Raw genomic sequence first — 20,781 nt, 5'->3', positions numbered from 1 at the left:
ATCTCTATAATTACTTGAAATTTAAACTCAACAAGAAATAACATCCTCACTAAATATTCACTCAAAACACTTAAAGCGTTTAAGGTTCAAATAATGTGCACTCAACAATCAAACAAGAAATGTCATTACCATAAGCTTGCTTGAAAATCAAATCTCCACCACTATAGAATTAGATGACACACCAATCAAGAGGTCTTTACTTGGTTGTAATGGGGCTTAGGTTAAGAGTATGAAAAATGTCAGAAAAGTTGGTTAAAATCGAGAATTGATTTGATAAGTTACCAAACTAGAAAAAAATCAAATGTTGAATTAAAGGAATTTACATCAACAAGTAATAAAAAATGAAAACAAACTTTTCAACAGAATATGAAACTAACGATTTAAGCTCATTATTTTCATTGTATTATTATTATTGAGAACAAGATAAGATTCAGCAATTCAAATAATGAAACATAGTTAGGCAATTAACCAAATCAAATCTCAACAAAAAGGGAGTCACTAAAAAAGGATAATTTTGCAACACATATGTAGGTTAAGGGTTAACAGTAACGGGTTAGAATAAAAAAATATGTTAGGATCATCGAGGTTCACTAAGGGTTAATACAACATGTAAGCTGACTAAAGGTTAGGTGGATTAAATCCTAAGTGTCTATCATCTCAGTAGATCAAATAAAAAATGTGGTCTTGACATGTATAATCGAAGCAAGTTCTAGAATAACAAATCAAGTTGACATACTCACAACCATAAATAAAATGAGCACGAAATAAAATATATGCTCTATAAGCTCACAAGCTCACAAAAAAACTATGGCTTTGATGTCAAACTTGCAAATTCAACATTTCAAGATAATTCTTTAGTTTAGGGAGACAACCTAAAATAATAATAATTCCTGAAAAACAACTTATTATGCTTGACTCTTTTGTGTCTTAAAGTCTAAATCAATCAATGCACAAACATCCACAAATAAATCCCAAAACATTATCAATAAAAACTCCAAATTAAACGAAATTACTTAAATGTTAGGTTCGAGAAAATTACTTAAAAACAAACAACAATTCAAGGATTTTATCGCATAAGCATATAAACAACCTCCCCACACTTTAGATGTACATTGTCCTCAATGTAAAAATAGATATAATAATAGAATAAGTACAATATGATAAGGAGGAAGGGAACTGAAGTTGCCTTGAATTTGGATGAATTCGCTAGAATAGTGAAAATCGGAATCGTGGACGATTCTAAATGAAGTGCATGTTTCCGAGCAAACTAATAAGAAGATAAATGAAAATAAATAAGAAGATAAAGAGATTATAAACACTAACAAAAGCAACCATCAAAATAATAAAAATAACAGGAAAGTTCAGAATAAAAATAAAATAAAATAAGACTCACAAATAAAATAAAAATACAACTAAAAATGAAATTAAAATTAAAATTAAAATTAAAATAAATAAACAAAAAATGAAATCATGCTATGGATCGGCGTCGTTCGAGGTGTCAAGGTCACGAGGCGTATGATCAAGATGAGAGATATGGAGATGTTGGCAAATCTGATGCAAATATGCCACAATGCTATGAATTGATCAAAGCATCGCTGCTCAAAGTAGTCAAACCGCTTGGAGAGGTCCTCAAGTGTAACAGCGGAGGGGAACAAGGTAGGTCTGAAAATTCCTCGTGCTCATCTTAAGGATCTGAATGAGACAATGTGTATCGACGGGAACCCACTCCATGCTGTCGCTCATCAAATGCTGATATTGGTCCTCATGTGGACCAATAAAGATTGGAGACACATGTGTCTCGCGACTAAAGGATGGCCCAAGGATGAGGTTACATCTGATGTCTTCCATTTTTTTTAGATGGAGACAGTGACCTTAGATTTACCTTTGCTATTAGTCATGGTATACCTAGTGGTAGCCAATTTTCAATAAAGCACAAAACTGTCAACAGAATATACAGATGCCTATAACCAAAGGTTATGTAAAACATTCCCGCAAAATATGAAAAGCTAATTCAACATTGACAATGAATTAAAACATGGCTACTAGCAGTAGTGAAACCTCCACAAATCTCACATGAACAGCTCTCAACCAACCTATTAAACAACAAAAATTAAATAACAATACAAAATTTATTAATCTACAAATAAAATAAGAAAATGTTGTAGCAAAACAAACTCAAATAAAGTAAACAAATAAAAGTAACAATAATAAAATATATATAATAAAACTAATATAATAATAAACAAATATTCAAGGGGTGTGACACATGGTGGTGAATGATTGTCGATGGAGGCACGATGATGACGAAGGGTCGAACGGTGGCTAGAGGAGAAATGGAAGAGGAGGGGTGGTAGGTGATCGACGGTATTATGAGGGGAAAAACAGAGGAAAGATGGAGGGGTAAAGGCTTAGATGGGGATGGAGGAAACGGGGTTGTGGTCGTCGTTGGAGGAACAACAATGGTGGTTATGTGGTTACAATTGGGATAGAAGGGAAAGGGAGGAGATGTTGGATGGGAAAACGACATCGCGAACGAAATAAGTAATAAAAAAATAAAAATGAATGGAAATTTTTTAAATTTTTTTAAATTTTTTTTCAATTTTTTTTAATAACATAAAATTAAAATGGATAAATAAGTAAAATAAAAACACTTAGGTTGCCTCCCGAGAAGCGCTTATTTAGAGTCTAAGCTCGACTCTTTTTTTTAGCTAACGGTTAAGGCGGATCTTAGAGTCAAAGCTCCTTTGTCTGATTGCTAGTATGACCACCAAGATAAAGTTTGAGACAAAGATTGTTTACCTTGAATGTGTTGTAATCAAGATGTGTTACCTCAATGGTTCTGTATGGAAATACGTTTTGTACCACAAATGTGTTCGACCCTTTTGACTTAAGCTTTGAAGGGAACATTTGAGTATCTGATTTGTCTAGTAGTACTTTGTCCCCAACTTTGAATTGAGTCATTCTCTTTACATGCACACTATGGCGTTGCTTAGTTATTTCTTTAACTATTCTTGGGTTCTCATCAGCCTTTGTTCACCATTCATCTAATTCATCGAGTTGCACCATTCACTCTCCACTCGTCCCTTGATTTTTATCACCTTGAAACGGATAATGTTCAAACACTTATTCATTAATAAATTCCTGCAAAGAAAGTCGAGCCACATGATTACTAACATTAACAGAAAAATGAGTATCAGCTCGCTCCCTAGGAACTCTAACAAAATCACATACTTGAAGAGTAATCTTTTCATCACCTACACTCAGCACAAGTTCACCACTACCCACATCAATAATAGTTCTAATAGTGGCTAAAAATGGTCGACCTAAGGTCATGAGTACCTCAATATCCTCATCCATGTCCAATATAATAAAACCAATAGGGAATATAAATTTATCAACTTACACAAGTATATCATCAATAATACCCCTAGGATACCTAATTGATCTATCAACTAATTGAATACTTATCCTAGTGGATTTTGGTTCCCAAATACCAGGTTGTTTGAACGTTTTATAATGCATAACATTTATACTAGCCCTCGAATCAGCCAAAACTTTTTCAACATTTAAACTACTAATAAGATAAGGAATAGTAAAACCCCTTGGATCTTTAAGCTTGTTGGATAGTTTATTTTGGAGAATGGTCGAAGAATCCTTATTGAGCTCCATAGTTAACAAGTCTTTGAACTTTTTTTTATTTGTTAACAGCTCCTTTAAAAATTTTGCATACTTTGGCATTTGCGAAAGGGCTTCAACAAAAGGTAAGTTAAAATGCAATTTTTTCAACAGCTCAAGAAATTTACCATATTGTTCTTTTATGCGGTCTTGCTTCAATGTTGTCGTATATGGAATTCGTGGTTTGTATTCTCTAACCACCGACTTATGCTCTTTCTTGCTTTCCTCAACGTTATCATTTTCTCAATAGCTTCTAAATTTACCTTCTTTTCGGGCTCGACTAGCCCTTCCATGATTCGAACAGTGATTACGTGGACTTGCTCCTTTGGGTTAGTTTTAAGGTTACTAGGCAAACTACTTCACTGTCTTTTCGAAACTAGTTTAGCAAGCTGTCTAATCTGATTTTCAAGCCCTTGAATTAATGCTTGCTAAATTTTCAGAGTTGTCTCAATATTTTGAAATCGAGTTTTGAACACCAAAATAAATTTAGTTAACATCTCCTCAAGGTTCGATTCCTTTTCTTGCTGATAAGGTTGCTGAAAACCTGGAAGGGGTTGTGACCTTTGATTTCCTTGACCACCCTAAGAGAAATTTGGGTGGTTCCTCCAACAAGTATTATAGTTATTGTTATAAGGGTTATTTTGAGGTCTACAATTGTTACCCATAAAGTTGTCTTGCTCATGCTCTATGCTAGAACCGAATGGTAAACATTTTGAATTAATCATCACTGCTCCATTCGCATCACATTGAACTATCGGATTCATCTACTTAGAAAAACTCAAACCATCAATTTTCTTACCAAGAGCTTCAACCTGATTTGCTAACATAGAAATTGCATTAATATTAAAAACACTGGCTGCTTTGACAGGTTTTAGTCTTGTAACTTGCCACTGATAATTATTCAGTGTCATCTCCTTAATAAATTCTTGAGCTACCTCAGGTGTTTTATTATTCAATGTTCTGCCATATGCTGCATCAATAATCTATCTAGTTAAGGGGTTCAAACCATTGTAAAAAATTTGAACTTGGAGCCACAAAAGTAGTCCATGGTGAGGACACATTCTCAACAAATCCTTAAATCTCTCCCATGTATCATAACAGTCTCAATATCAAATTGAAAAAAAGAAGAGATGTCAATCATCAACTTATTTGTTTTAGAGGGTGGAAAATATTTTAACAAAAACTTCTCACTCGTTTGAGCCCAAGTCGTGATAAAACCTCGTGGCAATGAATTTAACCATTGTTTTGCCTTGTTCTTTAAAGAGAATGGAAATAATCATAAGCATATTGCATCATCAGTAGCACCATTAATCTTAAATGTGCCGCAAATCTCTAGAAAGTTAGCCAAATGAGCATTCAGATCTTCATCTTACAACCCATCAAACAGAACATACTGTTGTACCATCTGAATTGTATTTGGCTTGATTTCAAAAATTATTCGCAGCAACTGTCAATTGACAATACTCAATTCAGCCCCAATGAGAGTAGGCTTAGCATAATCATACATAGTCCGAGGAGCAGGACGTGCAGGAGGTAGGTGATTGTTTTGATTATCATCCATCTCCATAATAATATCTTTTTCCTCTTGATCGTCTATTAAAATATATTGACCTTGCATTGCTTCTCTAACCTCTCTTTGATTTCTATGAGCAATTTTTTTTATCTCACTATCATAAACTAACAATTCAAATGAGTTTCCTCTAGTCATAAACCAAAAGAACCTGTCAGAATCAAACAAACAAAAAATTAGAATGTAAAAATTTAAATTAAAAAAATATTAAAACAAAAATAAAAATTGCTAAATTAATAGAAATAAAGTTTTCCTAATATTTTAGTCCTTGGCAACAACGCCAAAAACTTGATGTCCACGAAACCAACTAAATATCTAACTAAGACAAGTGCACCTATCAATTAATAGTATAGCTACGGTGAGCAAATATATCGTTCCCATGAAAACTAAATGTACTAGTAATTATCGTCTTTCGATTATTTAACCGATAAATTCAAGTGATTGATTAAAAACTAAAATTAACTAAATTAATTAACTACGAACACGAAAAAGAACAAATCAAGAAAATAATTGAATAATAACCAAGAAGCAAAACAATACCCAGGAAAGAGTTCATCTAGACTTCATCTGCCACTATCAATCTAAATTACGTAATTTCTTCACTTAGTATCTTAATTCGTAGAAATCTCTAAATTATGCTAATATCTCTCTTCAAGACTAAGAGTAATTATTTCTTTCTAATTAAAACCCCTATTATCGCATTAACTCTATATATATGGATTCCTCTATTAGATTTGACTCTAATCTGGTAGATTTATGTCGTTCTATTTCTAGGATTGCATGCAAATCCACTCAATTACGCTAGATCTACTATTAAACAGGGCCTATTCCTCCATTAATCTAAGTTTAGAAATATTAAACCAAGAATTAAGCACACATAATTGAGAACAAGATCTATGTCTTTATTGCGTAAAATAAAAATCAAATGACAGAATCCATCATAGGGTCCATCTCCCTAGGTATTTAGAAAATTAGTTCATGCTTGAAAATAAAAATAACCAAAAAATAGTATAACCAAAAGAAATAAAGAAACTCATTATAATCTCTTGAGAAATCAACTGAGTGTCTTCAATCTTGGAGGAAATATGTTTTAGAATCGACTTCAATAGTCTTTTCTAAATTATTTTCTTGAGTATTCTATGACAGCCCACTCCTATCTTCTTATTTTTGTCATATATAGGTCTTAGAATACCCGAAAAACCTAAAAAAATGTTTTCTTATATGTTTGGAGCGCGATTCGCGAAATTGACTGGCCTGGCACATAGTTGTATGGAAGCCCGTGTGGCTCACAGCTTTATGTCCAGCCCATGTGGCTTCTGAAACTTGTTTCGATTTTCTGATTTTCACTCGTTTTTTGCTCATTTTGCTCCCAAAGGCTCTCCTAAGTATAGAAACGTGAGTTTAAAGAATTAGGAGCATAAAACTCACCGTTTAAATCAAATAAATCAAATAATCATCCAAAAATGCATTAAGAATTAGGCTAAAACATGTTACTTTTAGCACCTATCAGTCTCAATGAGCATTGTGATAGCACTTGAAAGTGCATAAACGGTGAATGTGACGCGATGTGATCATGTGAACATGATATGTGAAAGTGTGCATAAACCAGAATAATAAATGTGTAAAATGGATACGTTGACATTGTGATCTCTTGAAATCATTGGATATAATTGGCATGCTAGGGGATTTGAGTACTCATAACTCTGTTTCGTTATTGGGACATATTGGAGGGATAAGGGGATGTTGAGCTAAGCTCCATTCAAAGGGACATATTTGGTGTGTTGGAGAGTGTTTGCTTAATGTTATACTTACTTGGGGCATGTTAGACTCTTTAAGTTATTGGTGTGAAGGAGATCCGTGCATTCGATGAGTTGTATTTCTATAAATATTTCATAATCACAAGATGCCAATGTATTAACATGAGTTAATGATGTATGATGATTAGTATTTTGTACTTAGCATTCTTGTTTTTAACCTTTGATGTTGTGGTTTATTGTAGTGTCTTTGAGCGCTCACAGAGTTTGAGAAAACTCATACTTTATTATATCTATTTTTCTAAAAAATAGCTTAATTGGAGGATGAGAAGTGAGTCTTCCAAGAGATCCAAAGCAAGAGAACACTTTCTTGTGCATGTGTGGTGTTTTCTACCTAAGTAAGGAAGGTAATGTGGGACTCAACCTAGAAGGACTAGACTTCGTTATTATTTTTGTTTGTAAGTGGACATTTTAATGATTGTTTAAGGACTTTGATAATTGGTTGTGGATGGTTTTGATTGCCTTGGATGAATGCTTGAATAATGTATGTTTCTAGTTGTGTTGCATGAGTAATAATATGCATGTTTCCTAGTGAATTTTTGATGTAGATGTTTATGTTGGTTGTTGGATGCTTGGACAAGTTCTAAATGGTCATTTGGTAAGTTTTGAACCTTTATTGCACTTAAATACGCATGAAATGCAAAATTGACTTGTTGAGTAAATTGAATTGTGGTTTTGAGATTATATGCTACCATAACAATTTACTTGAAATGTCAAAGTATGTAAATGTATGATTTAGTGTAATTGAGCATGTTTTGAGTGATCTATGTATGCCATACGACATGTTAGAATAGGAAAATTGGCATGAAAACACGAAATAACATGTTAGAATTGGAATCAAAATGGTAAGTGCAAGTTTTTGGGTTGTTTCTGCAGAGAGTGCAAGCGACGTTACGATGAGGGATCGTTGCCACGACGCTAAAAATCACATTTTTGTGATGAGGAGACCTTTTTAAATAGTGTCGTGACATGAAATTTCGCATGGTCGAGATGTGGCAGGTTGAACATTTTGGTATGTTTTGTGGTTTTTCTGCCATTAAGTACTTATTTTTGTACTATGCAATAAGAACCCTTAAATGCCATGAAATGCTTCAAAAATTTGCATGACAAGGTTTTGTATGTTAAATTTCAAAATATTACTTTCAATTTTGTAAAAAAATTTCCCCGAATATTTTGCTAAATTTACAATTTAGTCCTTAACGTTAGTTTTAAAATTAAATGAGTTTTACATATCGGTATTCAATAATTTTTTTCAAATATGGACTTATTTAATAGTATACTATATGCATGTATGTTTGAATTGATGTTTTACGAGTAATTGCATGAATACTATAAAATGACGATTTTTCCAATGGTCGGTATTGTGATGATTTTGCTAGAAAAGCATGATTCTAGGATATGTATGCTTAGTTTTACTCGATGAATGTTTATTATACATGTATTCATATGGTGTGACTGGTGGTTTTGTGGTGTAATTAGTGTTTGGTATGGAGATTCACACAAGTGGCTAATGTGACGTTTCAGATTCGGGTCAATTCGTCTCGACCGAGTTTGGGGCGTCACAATAATAACTTGGAATGGTGCTAATAATAACACTTGAAAACGATAATACTTCACATTTGAGTCAATTATAATTTTTTTTTTGTAAATAATTATAATTTAAGTTGATATAATTTATATATCATAACCTTAACAAATTGAAGTTTGTACATTTCATGTATTACCTATATCATAATATTAATTACTTAATAACTTATTTTTAATATTTTTATTTTTATTATGATTTAAGTTTATATATTATATATATTATAATATTGACGAGATTAAATATCATTTAAATACATATTTTCTACTCTACAACATCATGCTTAAAATAGACATTTTATCTTCTTAAAAGAATTTTTTGACAGAAATGGTAAATACCATCAAACTTTTGAAAATAATTTTTTCACGACACTTTTCAACCTTAATAGTAAGGGATAAATACCAAAACTATACATGAACTTCGATTTAATGTGCAATGTCATACATAAACTTTGATATTGTGCAATTTTATACATTAAATTTTTATTTGATTCAATTTTCAAAAATCACTAATGACATTATCAAACTAGCACCATTTTACGTTAATATATTGCATATACAAATTATTATATTAATCCGATATGAAAATAAATATATATTTTTATTTCTTTAAATGTATACATTTGAATCAAAATCAAAATTTCATGTATACATATAAGCTACAATTCAAATTCCAAGTGCATAATTGCACCAAATCAAAGTTCATGTATCAAATTGGACATCAAAACAAAATTCATGTATAGATTTGATATTTATCCCAAATACTAAACTAGCTTTATGTTGTGTTTTGATGCTTGGAGCCCTTTCCCACTACACCAAAATAGGCTTTTAGTGGCGTTTGGATAAAAAACGCCGCTAAAAATCGAGCATTAGCGGCACTTTTTGGAAAACGCCACTAAAGATCGAGCATTAGTGGCGCTTCATGGAAAAAGCCGCTAAATATAAGCATTAGCGGCGTTTTTCAGAAAGCGCTGCAAAAAACCTAAGCCCAACGACACCGTTTTCTGAGCTTTCAAAGATTTAGTGGCGTTTTTTAGAAAGCGCCGCTAATGCTCGGGTCTTTAGCGGCGTTTTTGAGAAAGCGCCGCTAATGCTCTGGTCTTTAACGGCATTTTTGAGAAAGCGCTACTAATGCTCGGGTCTTTAACGGCGTTTTTGATAAAGCGCCGCTAAAGCTAGGGTCTTTAGCGGCGTTTTTGGGGAAGCGCCGCTAATGCTCTGGTCTTTAGCGGCGTTTTTGAGAAAGCGCCACTAATGCTCTGGTCTTTAGCGGCGTTTTTGAGAAAGCACCGCTAATGCTCGGGTCTTTAGCGGCGTTTTTGAACGCCGCTAATGCTCGGGTCTTTAGCGGCGTTTTTGAGAAAGCGCAGCTAATGCTCGGGTCTTTAGTGGCGTTTTTGATAAAGCGCCGCTAATGCTTAGGGATTTAAAATAATTTAAAATATTTGTTAAAAATGGAAAATTTAAAATAATTTTAAATTTTTTTGGGTACATTACTGATTTTTTAAATTTATATGTTAAATAATTTCTTATATAATCGTAAAAGAGATAGTATTAATTTTAAAATATTGAATTAATTATCACTATAGTTTAGGGTTTTTGGTTTAGGGTATATGGTTTAGAGTTTAATGTTTAGGTGCTACCATTTTAAGGTTTATGGATTATGAGTTTAGGGATTATGGTTTAGGGTTTATGGTTTAAATGATGGGGTTTAAGTTTTAGAGGTTATGTGTTAAGGGTTTGTCGGTTTAGGGTTTTAGCTACGGTTTAGGTTTATGGTTTAGATTAACTAGTGTTTTCTAATTTATATATTAATTAATTTATTATATAATTGTAAAAGAGATAATATTAATTTGGTTCTTCAAAATCGTGTGAAGATTTGGTTCTTTAAAATCAATATAAGCTATATTCAAGGATATCCCTATCTTATCCCATTCCGGTTCAGCATTTTTAGTGCTCGGTTCAGTTTTTTTTATCCGGTTCAATTTTTTGATTGTTTTGCCTTGCCCCTGCCATGATCAAATAAGAATTGATTGAATAGATTAAACTTTGCAAAGGTTTTAAAATATTGAATTAAATAGTGGGCCAAGCCAGACCAAGCTATGGCAATGCCCAATTTTAAAAACTTTTCCAACTTCAAGCTCGTTTTACCCGAATCACTCATTTCATTGTTTAAAAACAATAAAAATTATTTTACATTTAAATTTAATTATTAAAAATAATGTCAATATAACCTGTTTATATTTTTATTATTTTAAATGATAAAATAGGCTAAGTTCGACTAGCCTAAGATTAAAAAATATACATCTAAGCCTAACCATATTTTGGACTAGGTGGGTTGTATGGGTAGTGAACATTTCTAATTATCATTTAAAGAGTAAATAACATATATTTTTCTAAAATTTGAAAGGTTTTATATTTTTCGTGATTTAAAATTTTAAAATGAATTTTAAAAGATTTTAAACTTTTATTTTTATAATATTTATATACTTTTAAAGAAAAGACCAAATTAATAAAAATTACAAACATTAAAGACTATAAAATTATTTTACCATTTTTTAATTGCTACATTGATAATTTTAACCGCAAAATTAGATGTTTAAATTAAAAAAAATATCAATAAAAGTGTGATATGTTTCTTTTTTAGATATTAAATCGACAATTACATACGTGCTTATGAATTAATATTCATGTTTTAAATATATTTCACATTCGATTTGAGTTGACATTTAATATGTAGTTTATCAATAAATTGATGAAAAAAATCTTATTAATACAATATTGATACTTTAAAAATTTTGAATAAAATAAAATTTAAAGTTTGAGACCAATTTAAAATCTTATTAATACAATACTTGGTGTTGTTTTGCTTAAAATGAAATTATTTTTTGTAATAACAGCGTTTTTCACAAAAACGCCGCAAAAGGTAATTAAAATCCCGTTCAATCCCAAAAAAATTTATTTTTGGTTACCTGCTCATTACTCCCTCTTCTTCTCATCTCCCTCGTGCGCCCTAAATACCCCAAATAAAATATTGTACTTAATTCTTCTTCCCTTTTTATCTCAGAATTTGCCCCCAAATTTCCCATTTCCAGCAACACGAAGTCAATACACCTACGCCAATCACACTTCCTCCTGCTCAATAGGTGTTCTTTTTTATTTCTATTGCTTTTGATTTTGTTTTTTTGTTTCTTTGATTGATTAGATGTTGGGGCAATCCTTGTGGAAGACACGACCTGCACTTTGGAGCTTTTCAAAGTTCTCTCCTATTGCCAGAAAAGAGGTATTTCAGTTGTTCATTTCTCCCTTCGTTTTTGTTTAAAATGTGATTTTCTCCACGTTTATGAGCGAAGTACCGTTGAAAGAAATTTGGGCTTGTCTTAGGATTATTTCTTTTTCCTGCTACAATTCTCCCATGGCTGTTGGCTAGACTCAAATTACAAGTTAAACAGTGAAAGCCAAATCATAATTGAATACAAATGGATAAACAACTAAACAGTATGACTTAATTCTAATAATTAAAAGTAGTATTATGTACTTTATCTATAAGAAGGTTACGTTTTTTTATAAAAGTTGATTTACAATTTTCATTTTATTTCTTATATATTGCATCTAATTGCAATTTCTTTTCTTTTATTTTTTTAATTTGAGAAGCAAAAAGTAAGAAATACGAGTTTGTAATGTATTGAAATTGAGAATGTTGTAATTATTTTTGTTTCACCGCAGATGCACTATGCTCTTGACCAATTAGCATCCAATTCATCAGATGAGCAAGAAATCATTGGTACCCCAAATATGAATCATTTCGTTAACCGGGTCTTTGAATTACATAGAGCTGAATTTGTTGAAACTTTGAATACTTTGAGAGAACAACTTGATAAGGCTTTTTCATTTTTTAATCGATTGAAAGAAGATGGGTTTTCTCATGATATTTGTACATATGCATCTATTATAAGAATATTGTGTTAGTGCTGCTGGGAAAGGAAATTGGATTTGGTGTTGTTGGAAATCATTGGGAGAAAGAAGCATTTAGGTTTTTATCTAAGTTATATTTCTACATTTTCTGTAATTGTTCTAGGTGATAGTGGGTATGTTTTATTTTATTTTATTTTTGCAGTCTTGATTTATTTTTCTTATGATCTGTAGTTATTGGATTTCCTTTTCTTTTTCGTCACCCTAAATGCAATGCCGTTATCGTAGGGAAGTAGATTAAGGAGGTTTACCTCAAATATTTTATTTCTTGTGGTATGGAAACCAATGGAAAGTCTCTTAGAAAGCCTCAACACTTTTTCGGGGAAATATATTTTAGGACTTGTTTTGTATCTACTCCAATCATAATTTATTAACAACTGGTACCATCCTGATATTGGACATGTGATGTTAGTTGTTAGTTGTTAATCGTAATTTATTAACAACTTGTTTCTTAGACATGACACCTGTGAGCGAACTTTGAAAGGGTTGAAGCATGTCTTCCTTCTACTATTATTTGCTCAGATTGAAATAATGTATTTGATGCTATCTTTTTCTTGTTTGTTTTTCTACTCTAGAATATATTTTGTAGTTTTATTTTAATGCAAGAGTAGAAAAATGCAATTTTCTATGATTATTAATATGATCTTTTGTCATATGTTCTTCAGAACAAGATATTACACAGCCGGATTGAAGCTATGCATATTTAGTTTGCTGAGAAAGATCGTGGTTCTGCACTTGCAGAGCTAGTGACAGTTTCAGGCATTGGAAATAATTGGTTATATCATATTTCTTAGTTACTCCTGTTTCCCATTAATATAACTTCAGAAACGAACCCCACTGGCACTGTTCGTGACATTTTCATTTCTTATTTGTGACAGGTGCGAAGGTTTCTCTACGTATCCAAGAACATATGACCTTATTCATGCTAATGGTGTCTTTAGCTTGTATCAAGATAAGTACTTCTCTTATCCATATTTTTCCAGTGTGCCATGTTTCATTAGGAATCAAAGTTGTCATTCAGCATATAATTCAATACACACATCCACTGTAGCCATGTTGCATCATTTAAGCCTTTTAAAATTAAGAAATAATAAATGGTAGTTTTTATGAAGTGAAGAGTTATATTTCAATGGCATTATGTGGAATATGGAAGTCTTTGTATGCTGAATGGGTTCTTGGGATGCCATTATCTATAGTTTCTAATCAATTTTATGGTATGTGTAAATGATTATATAGGTGATAGGTAAATCTTGTGACACCTTTTCTTTCTTTGTTCACCTCACTTTATAGCCTATTTTTTTCCCTCCTGCGTTGGATCTTAATTTTTTTAAATCACATGATCTCAAATTTCAATTTCTTTTAACATTTATTGGAAGAATAATGTGGTCTCATTTGATTGTTTCTCCTATTGCTTCTACTCGTATTTCTTTTGGATGAATAAATTTATTTGTTTAATCCTCATCATTCTGTACAATATCATGCTTGCAAGTTTTTGCTTTCCTCCTTATTGCAGATTTACTATCCTGTTATCCCTTTGTTGTTCTCCTTGATGTGGATATTTCTTGTGAAGAAGTACTTACATTTTGCTGTTTATTCATGCTTACAGGATAGGATCAAATGGTTTGGAGAACTCGTAAGCACTCCTCTGTCACTCCTAAACCAGTTGTTTAATTTATTTTCATAGCCTACTTTGATTGTTGTTATTTGTGGGAAAATTAGTCTACAGTCTTTAAGCTGATCTTAAACTGCTTCCTACATTGTTTCAGCATTGGGAAGAAAGTTTGCGTGATGCACACACGTTTGGAAAACTTGTTCTGTTTCAGAACTTGGATCCAGCTTACTCTTCAGCAGAAGTGGAGGTAATATTTATTATGAATCACAATTAGGTTGTGTTTGAAGCATTTTGTATTTACACGGATAAATTTCTGTTTTCTTTCACTTTTCCTCTCCCTACATGTGTGGTTTGTACCTTTTATCTTTCTTATGAATAATGCATGTTTATATTGCAGGATATAGTTTGGAATGCCCTCAATGAAACTTGCAGAGCAAAGATGGTGTAGCAGACTGCATTTTATTTTTTATTATCTTGCAATATGTATAGTCATAGGCAGGTTCAACTAGTCAGTCTGTTTCTCATATGTATTATTTATTTTAGTTTTGATTCTAAATTTTTATTTTTACTTTAATATTTATGACAACTTGAGTTCTAACTTTTGGATTTTAATTGTGTTATTAATTTATTATTTTAAATTTTAAAACTAAATTCATTAATTTTTATATTTAGTTTTAAAGTTAAAATTTTCATAGAAATTTTAATTTAAATAATTTTTTTATTTATCTTTGAAAGTATATTTAAAGTTTAAATTTAAAAAATAAAAAATAAAACATAATATAATATAATATTTATCATAAAATAAATATTATTTGATTAAAATGATTTTTTTAAATGTTAATGTTTTTAGTGGCGTTTTTGCGAGAAGCGTCGCTAAAGCTTTGGTCTATAGTAGCGTTTGTAAAAAAAGCGCCGCTAAAGGCCTTGACCTATAGCGGCGTTTGTGGGAAAAGCACCGCTAAAGGTCCTGAGCTATAGCGGCGTTTTTGGGAAAAGCGCCGCTAAAGGTCTTGATCTATAGCGGCGTTTGTAAAAAAAGCGCCGCTAAAGGCCCTAATTTATAGCGGCGTTTGTGGGAAAAGCGCCGCTAAAGGTCTTGATCTATAGCGGCGTTTGTGGGAAAGCGCCGCTAAAGGTCCTGATCTATAGCGGTGTTTGTGGAAAAAGCGCCGCTAAAGGTCCTGATCTATAACGGCGTTTGTTTGAAAAGCGCCGCTAAAGGTCCTGATCTATAGCGGCGTTGACAACAGTGGCATTTTTTGCGGTGCTTTCAAAAACACCGCAAATACTTTTAGCGGTGCTAAAGGCATAAAAAAACGCCGCTAAAAACCTGTTTTTGGTGTAGTGACGTTGTCATTGTGTTGTTATGATTTTGTATGTTGAACATTATTATAGTTCCTTTCTTAATCAATTCATCTTCTGCTGAAGAAAAAACAAGTTATAAGTAATAGAGAGAGAATAAAAGTTACAGAGATAAACACAATTACGAGAACAAACTCATTAATTAAATAAAAGACGGTATTAAGATAGCAATATCCCATCATCATCATCTATTTGCTCATCCCTTTTTGTACCACTGGAGCCATCGCTAGCCCTTGGTTCTTCTCCACATTTGCATGCCAACCTGCATATATATACCCCCACAAAGGTAATTTGTATGCATCTATACTCAGATACTTGAAGTTGAAGAAAGGTTTAACAATTAAGATGGTTTAATGTAGAAATACCACATATATGGTTAGATGTTCAAACACAAATGCAAATTGATGTTTAGACTTGAAGTCGAATTACTATCACAACTTATTTTGAAATGAAAAACTGCTTACAAGTTTTCATGTCGGAGAAACAATCACAAAATCCGACGGACCAAGGAGCCTCATCATGAGGTTTCCCTGATGAGTGCATGATTGATATATTGTATGGACTAATGTACTTAAGCCAAGTTGTCTTGAGAAGAGGTTAGATGAAAGAGCAATGTCAAAAGAAGGAATTTGGCTATGGATATTTACAGCTGAGGAAGCCCCCTATTTATAGATATGGATCAAGACAAATTAATTTGCTGACATAAAGAAAAAGTTGACAAAATGTGACCTTAGATTCAAAGACAAACGGTAGTTATTGCAAATCTGGGTATTAATTATATGTCCCTCTTCTTATCTTTGAGAATAAATTATTAAAATTATGATTCTTTTAATACATTTTGCTACTGGCCGTGTATGTAAAAAAGTCATTGTTTTGCACCTTATAAAAAAATATATATATGAATGCACGTGTGAAATGATGATGATAAGTGCATATATAAAAAATTAATGAGCAGAATCCATCAAATTAGTCCATAAATTAGCTTATCGGTTGCTATTATAAATAGGTTGGATAAGAGCATGTTATAAAAACAGGCTTAGAAGGGAAGTGGATGGTATCCACCATGAAATTCTGGCTACTGGCATGGAAGTTGAAGTCTTGAGAACTCAGTGAAGACTATGCCAAAGAGGAGTGGCGTGTTTTATGCATGGTGTTTACTTGGCAAAGATTGAGACCAAAGAGGGTGAAGCGTTTATGCATGGTGTTCACTTGGCAAAGATTGGTAGCAAAGCGGAGTTACGTGTTTATGTATGGTGTGTGCTTGTTGTATTTTGGATCATGTGCTGCTATTTGATAATGAGGAAGGGGGTAAGTTTTGGTGGTCTTGGTGTGAAGCCTTGAATTATGAAAATTAGCAGTGAAGGCGTTTACAAATCGTCTTCTGATCTGATCTTTTGTGTTTTTCTTAAGCTTTTACCAAAACCTAGCTCGGGATGAGCTCTAACTTTTCTTGTAATACTCTTGACCCAGTTTATTATGAAATTTGTGAAGTTATAATTCAATTTGAGTTAGTCTAGAGAAATATATCATATTGCATTAGTGTTAATAAGTTATGCATAAAATTATTTCACATTCATGTAACAATTAACAAGTGTATATACTTAGATTAAAAAGTAATATAAGAACAATTATACTAATTTTATTTAGACAAAAACTATTACCAAATTTTTATTTTTAATTCCAATCTAAGTATTTTACAAGGGACCAAATTAGAAAACAATCTTTTAAGGATTAAACATCAATATATTTTATTTTAAGGATTAATTCATCTTCAAACTATCTCCCAGATATTAAATTGGTCCCTAAATTTCAAAATATTATAATTAAGTCCTTCAAGTATCATAATTGCATTAATTCAAGTTGGTCATCAATTTAGACATTGAATGTAGTTTAGATTTAACATGTAACATATTTACAACATGTGAATCAAGTTATAACCACATATGCACCTACCACATGGACAACTAAAATATAACTTGTTAAAAACCAAATAGTATCAATAAAATGTCGGAGGGTTATTTTTTTTTTTAAAAAAAGTTAGATGAAAACTATCCATGCAATAAGTACGATGAGTAATAAAATACCGAAAATCAACTTAATTGAAAATATCTAGTAATCTTTTTCACTAACCAAACTCTAACTAGCCTTTTTAGGGTGAGCATTCATCAAATCGAGTGAAAAAAGTTTCGAGTTAATCGAGTTGATGAATATCATTCTATCATCTTAACTCGATTTGAATTTTTTTTTAAATCGAATCGAGTGAAATGAAATTTAAGTCGAGCTGAATTGAGTGAAATTGTTCGAATTAAATTAAAAAATTAAACATGTCAAATTAAAATTTTTGTTAAAATATAACTATTTCAATGTTAGAGCACATAAATTAGAAACTTTATATACTTGAAAACTTTTTCAAAGTAAGATAACAGAAAATTATATATATTTTAGTCAATTTACTTATTTAGGTCCCAAAAATTATTATTTTAGAAATTTTTAACTTTTTATACTTTAGAATTTTTATTTTGTTTTAGAATTTTTATAATTTTGTAAATATATATATTTTGAAATTTTTATAAATATTTGGAATTTTAAAATTTATTTTAATTTTTTAAATTATTTTGAATTTTCTTGTAAAGAGAGACCAATTTGCTCATTTTCAAAATTGACAAGGGCAAAAGGAGTATTTATACCAATATGCTATTCGAGTTGTTCGAATTGTAAAATTTAACTCGACTTGAACTCGAAACTCGAATTACTTATTCAAGTTGACTCGAAAAAATTGAATAACTTGATTCGATTTTTTTTTATTTTTTCGAGTGGGATCGAGTTTTGCTGACTCCTATAACTTTTTAGGAAACTAACTAAAGTAGATTAACTTTTATAAGCCTGTTCGGTCAGTTAACTGGGATTATCATGTACCGACTATTATACTTAAGCCAAACTACAAACTATTGTAATTAAATCATATAAAAATAAATTAGAAACTACTGTAATTAAATCAAATTTGAAGCATAAGCAAGGCAACCACTGTAATTAATTTAAAGCAAAGTAAGGAAAGTAATGCAATTACAGTTAGGGGTGAGTAAAACTTAATTCGATTTGAAAAAAATTAAAAAAAATCGAATTTCGAGTTAAATAAATCGATTTATTCAAATTAATTGAGTTATTTGAATCAACCCGAATCAAGTTTAATTTTCGAATTTGAATAACTCGAATAATTTGAATAAACCAAATACTAAAATATAATATTTTACAATTTTACCCCCAAACCCCCAAACCTTTTTACTTTTCCCCCAAAACTTTTACTCCTTCCTACTTTCCCCCCAAAACTCTCTCATCCCACCCTCTATCTACCCCAAACTCATTTCCCCCCCCCCAATTTTTTTTAAATATTTTTCCCCCAAAATTTTACTCCCTCAACTCTCATAACATTTGTTCCCCCCTAAACTTTTACTTTTCACCCTTTACCCTCAAATAAAAAATCATTAAAAAATCCTTAAACCTAAATAGTAATAATTTTATTTATATTCTTTTATTTATATTATTAAATTAAATTTCACATTTTGTACTATTTTTATTATAGAATTGTTTAATCAAATTAAATCTTTATAAACTTATATTAAAATTGAATTATTGATGATGCCATAAAATATTCGTGTTAAAATTTTATGTTGGCATCAATTTCACATTTTATCCTTAAGATAGCTTTTATTAAAAAAATCAAAATTTTATATTTAATATATTTTTAAATTTCAAAATACATAGTGACAAATCAGGAGATAATTGAAGCAACTAAGTAAGCAAAGAAGCTAACCCGTATATAAAAATTAATAAATAAATTATGAGGAGATGAAAGTTAATAACAAATTTGATTACGGTGGGCAAAATTGATTATGGTGAGTGATAGTGGTTACAAGGATTCAAAGTTATTTTTTTTAAATTTAACTCTAACAAATATATTTGACTCGATTCGAATTCCATCTCACTTGACTCGATTCGAGAAAATTTCAAATCGAGTTAGGATGATAAAATAGGATTCGTTAACTCGATTAACTCAAAAAAAATTTATTTGATTCGATTCGATCAAATGCTCACCCCTATTTACAACAATAGTTTAATTCAATAAGCCAAAGCAAAACAAGAAAAACAAATATAGCACATATGAAAACAAGAAAAAGAAAAAAATAAGACATACGAACAAGCCAAACAAAGACTGTGACGAGAGAAAATGAGATGGAAACACGACGATAATAGGTTTGAGTTTTCTTTCAATTAGAGTGTCACATAACGGATCTAGAAACAGTAAATAAACAGAAAGAAGAAGAAAAGGAAAAAGATCAAGAGAGAAGAAGAAGAGAGTACTGAAGAATTCTGATTTCAAATTTCATAAATGTTTTTCTTTTAGTTACTAGTACATAAGGGAACCAAATAACGGACTAAAAAATAACAGTAAAAATAGCCTAAACCACACCGTTTCAATAAACAGTGTTTCCTGCAAAATGAATCGTTTAAGCTAATGCTAATCTATTGATCAAAACACATCGTATAACTAAAACAACAACGAGAATTAAAACGCAGCGTTCCAAATAGAAGAAGTAACAAAAATAACAGAAATATGAAATGACCATTGGAGTTGTTCCATAACAAATACCCCTCTCCTGAAACAGGATCCTTGCCCTCAAGGATCAAAAGCAGGAAATCAACATTGAAGATCATGCAAATTCTCCCAAGTTGAATCCTCAGGAAATGTGTCAGCCCACTCGACGAGAACCTCCACAGCAGCATGGTTACCTTGCTTAACTAGTCGTTTATCCAATACTCGAATCGGCGTCTTGAGAAGAGCCCCATCAGACCCCACTAGTGGCTAATTAGAAGCACTCACCGCAAAGCCAATATGTTTCTTCAATTGAGAAACATGGAAGGTAGAATGGATGCTAGCAGAAGATGGTAGTAACAGCTTGTAAGCAACCTGTCTTACATGAGCCTCCACTAGAAAAGGACCAAAATACCTGGGTGACAATTTCTAGTTCTTGAACTTGCACAAAAAGTGTTGTCGATATGGTTGTAACTTCAAATATACCAAATCTCCCACCTTAAATTCTCGTTCCAATTGCATTTTTTTAGCCTTTTGTTTCATTCGGTCCTGAGCTCAAGTGAGATCAAATTTTAAAACTTTTCGCATGACTTCTAGGTGT

At 31.5% G+C, this 20,781-nt stretch overlaps 2 long non-coding RNA genes and 1 other non-coding gene across 4 annotated transcripts; 2 read left to right on the top strand and 1 right to left on the bottom strand.

Annotated features, from left to right (window-relative positions):
• Nucleotides 1–4,716: 4,716 nt before the first annotated feature.
• LOC121214194 (small nucleolar RNA R71) lies at nucleotides 4,717–4,822 on the top strand. Its single transcript, XR_005909780.1, has one exon. It is a non-coding gene; the product is annotated as a small nucleolar RNA R71 (small nucleolar RNA).
• A 6,782-nt stretch (nucleotides 4,823–11,604) lies between these two features.
• On the top strand, nucleotides 11,605–14,839 carry LOC107922323 (uncharacterized). Of its 2 annotated transcripts, XR_001691241.2 has the most exons (6): nucleotides 11,605–11,926; nucleotides 12,370–12,427; nucleotides 13,281–13,390; nucleotides 13,494–14,248; nucleotides 14,382–14,474; nucleotides 14,625–14,839. It is a non-coding gene; the product is annotated as an uncharacterized lncRNA (long non-coding RNA). The 2 variants fall into 2 exon arrangements; XR_005909054.1 differs by lacking the exon at nucleotides 12,370–12,427 and having other exon boundaries at nucleotides 11,613–11,926.
• An 811-nt stretch (nucleotides 14,840–15,650) lies between these two features.
• Nucleotides 15,651–16,691, bottom strand: LOC107922322 (uncharacterized). Its single transcript, XR_001691240.2, has 2 exons — nucleotides 16,054–16,691; nucleotides 15,651–15,851 (listed from the first exon to the last, which is right to left on the bottom strand). It is a non-coding gene; the product is annotated as an uncharacterized lncRNA (long non-coding RNA).
• Nucleotides 16,692–20,781: the final 4,090 nt, after the last annotated feature.

Source organism: Gossypium hirsutum, chromosome D01, assembly GCF_007990345.1.
Source record: "Gossypium hirsutum isolate 1008001.06 chromosome D01, Gossypium_hirsutum_v2.1, whole genome shotgun sequence".
Classification (NCBI taxonomy): Eukaryota; Viridiplantae; Streptophyta; class Magnoliopsida; order Malvales; family Malvaceae; genus Gossypium; species Gossypium hirsutum.
This window is presented reverse-complemented; position numbering and strand designations above follow the sequence as displayed.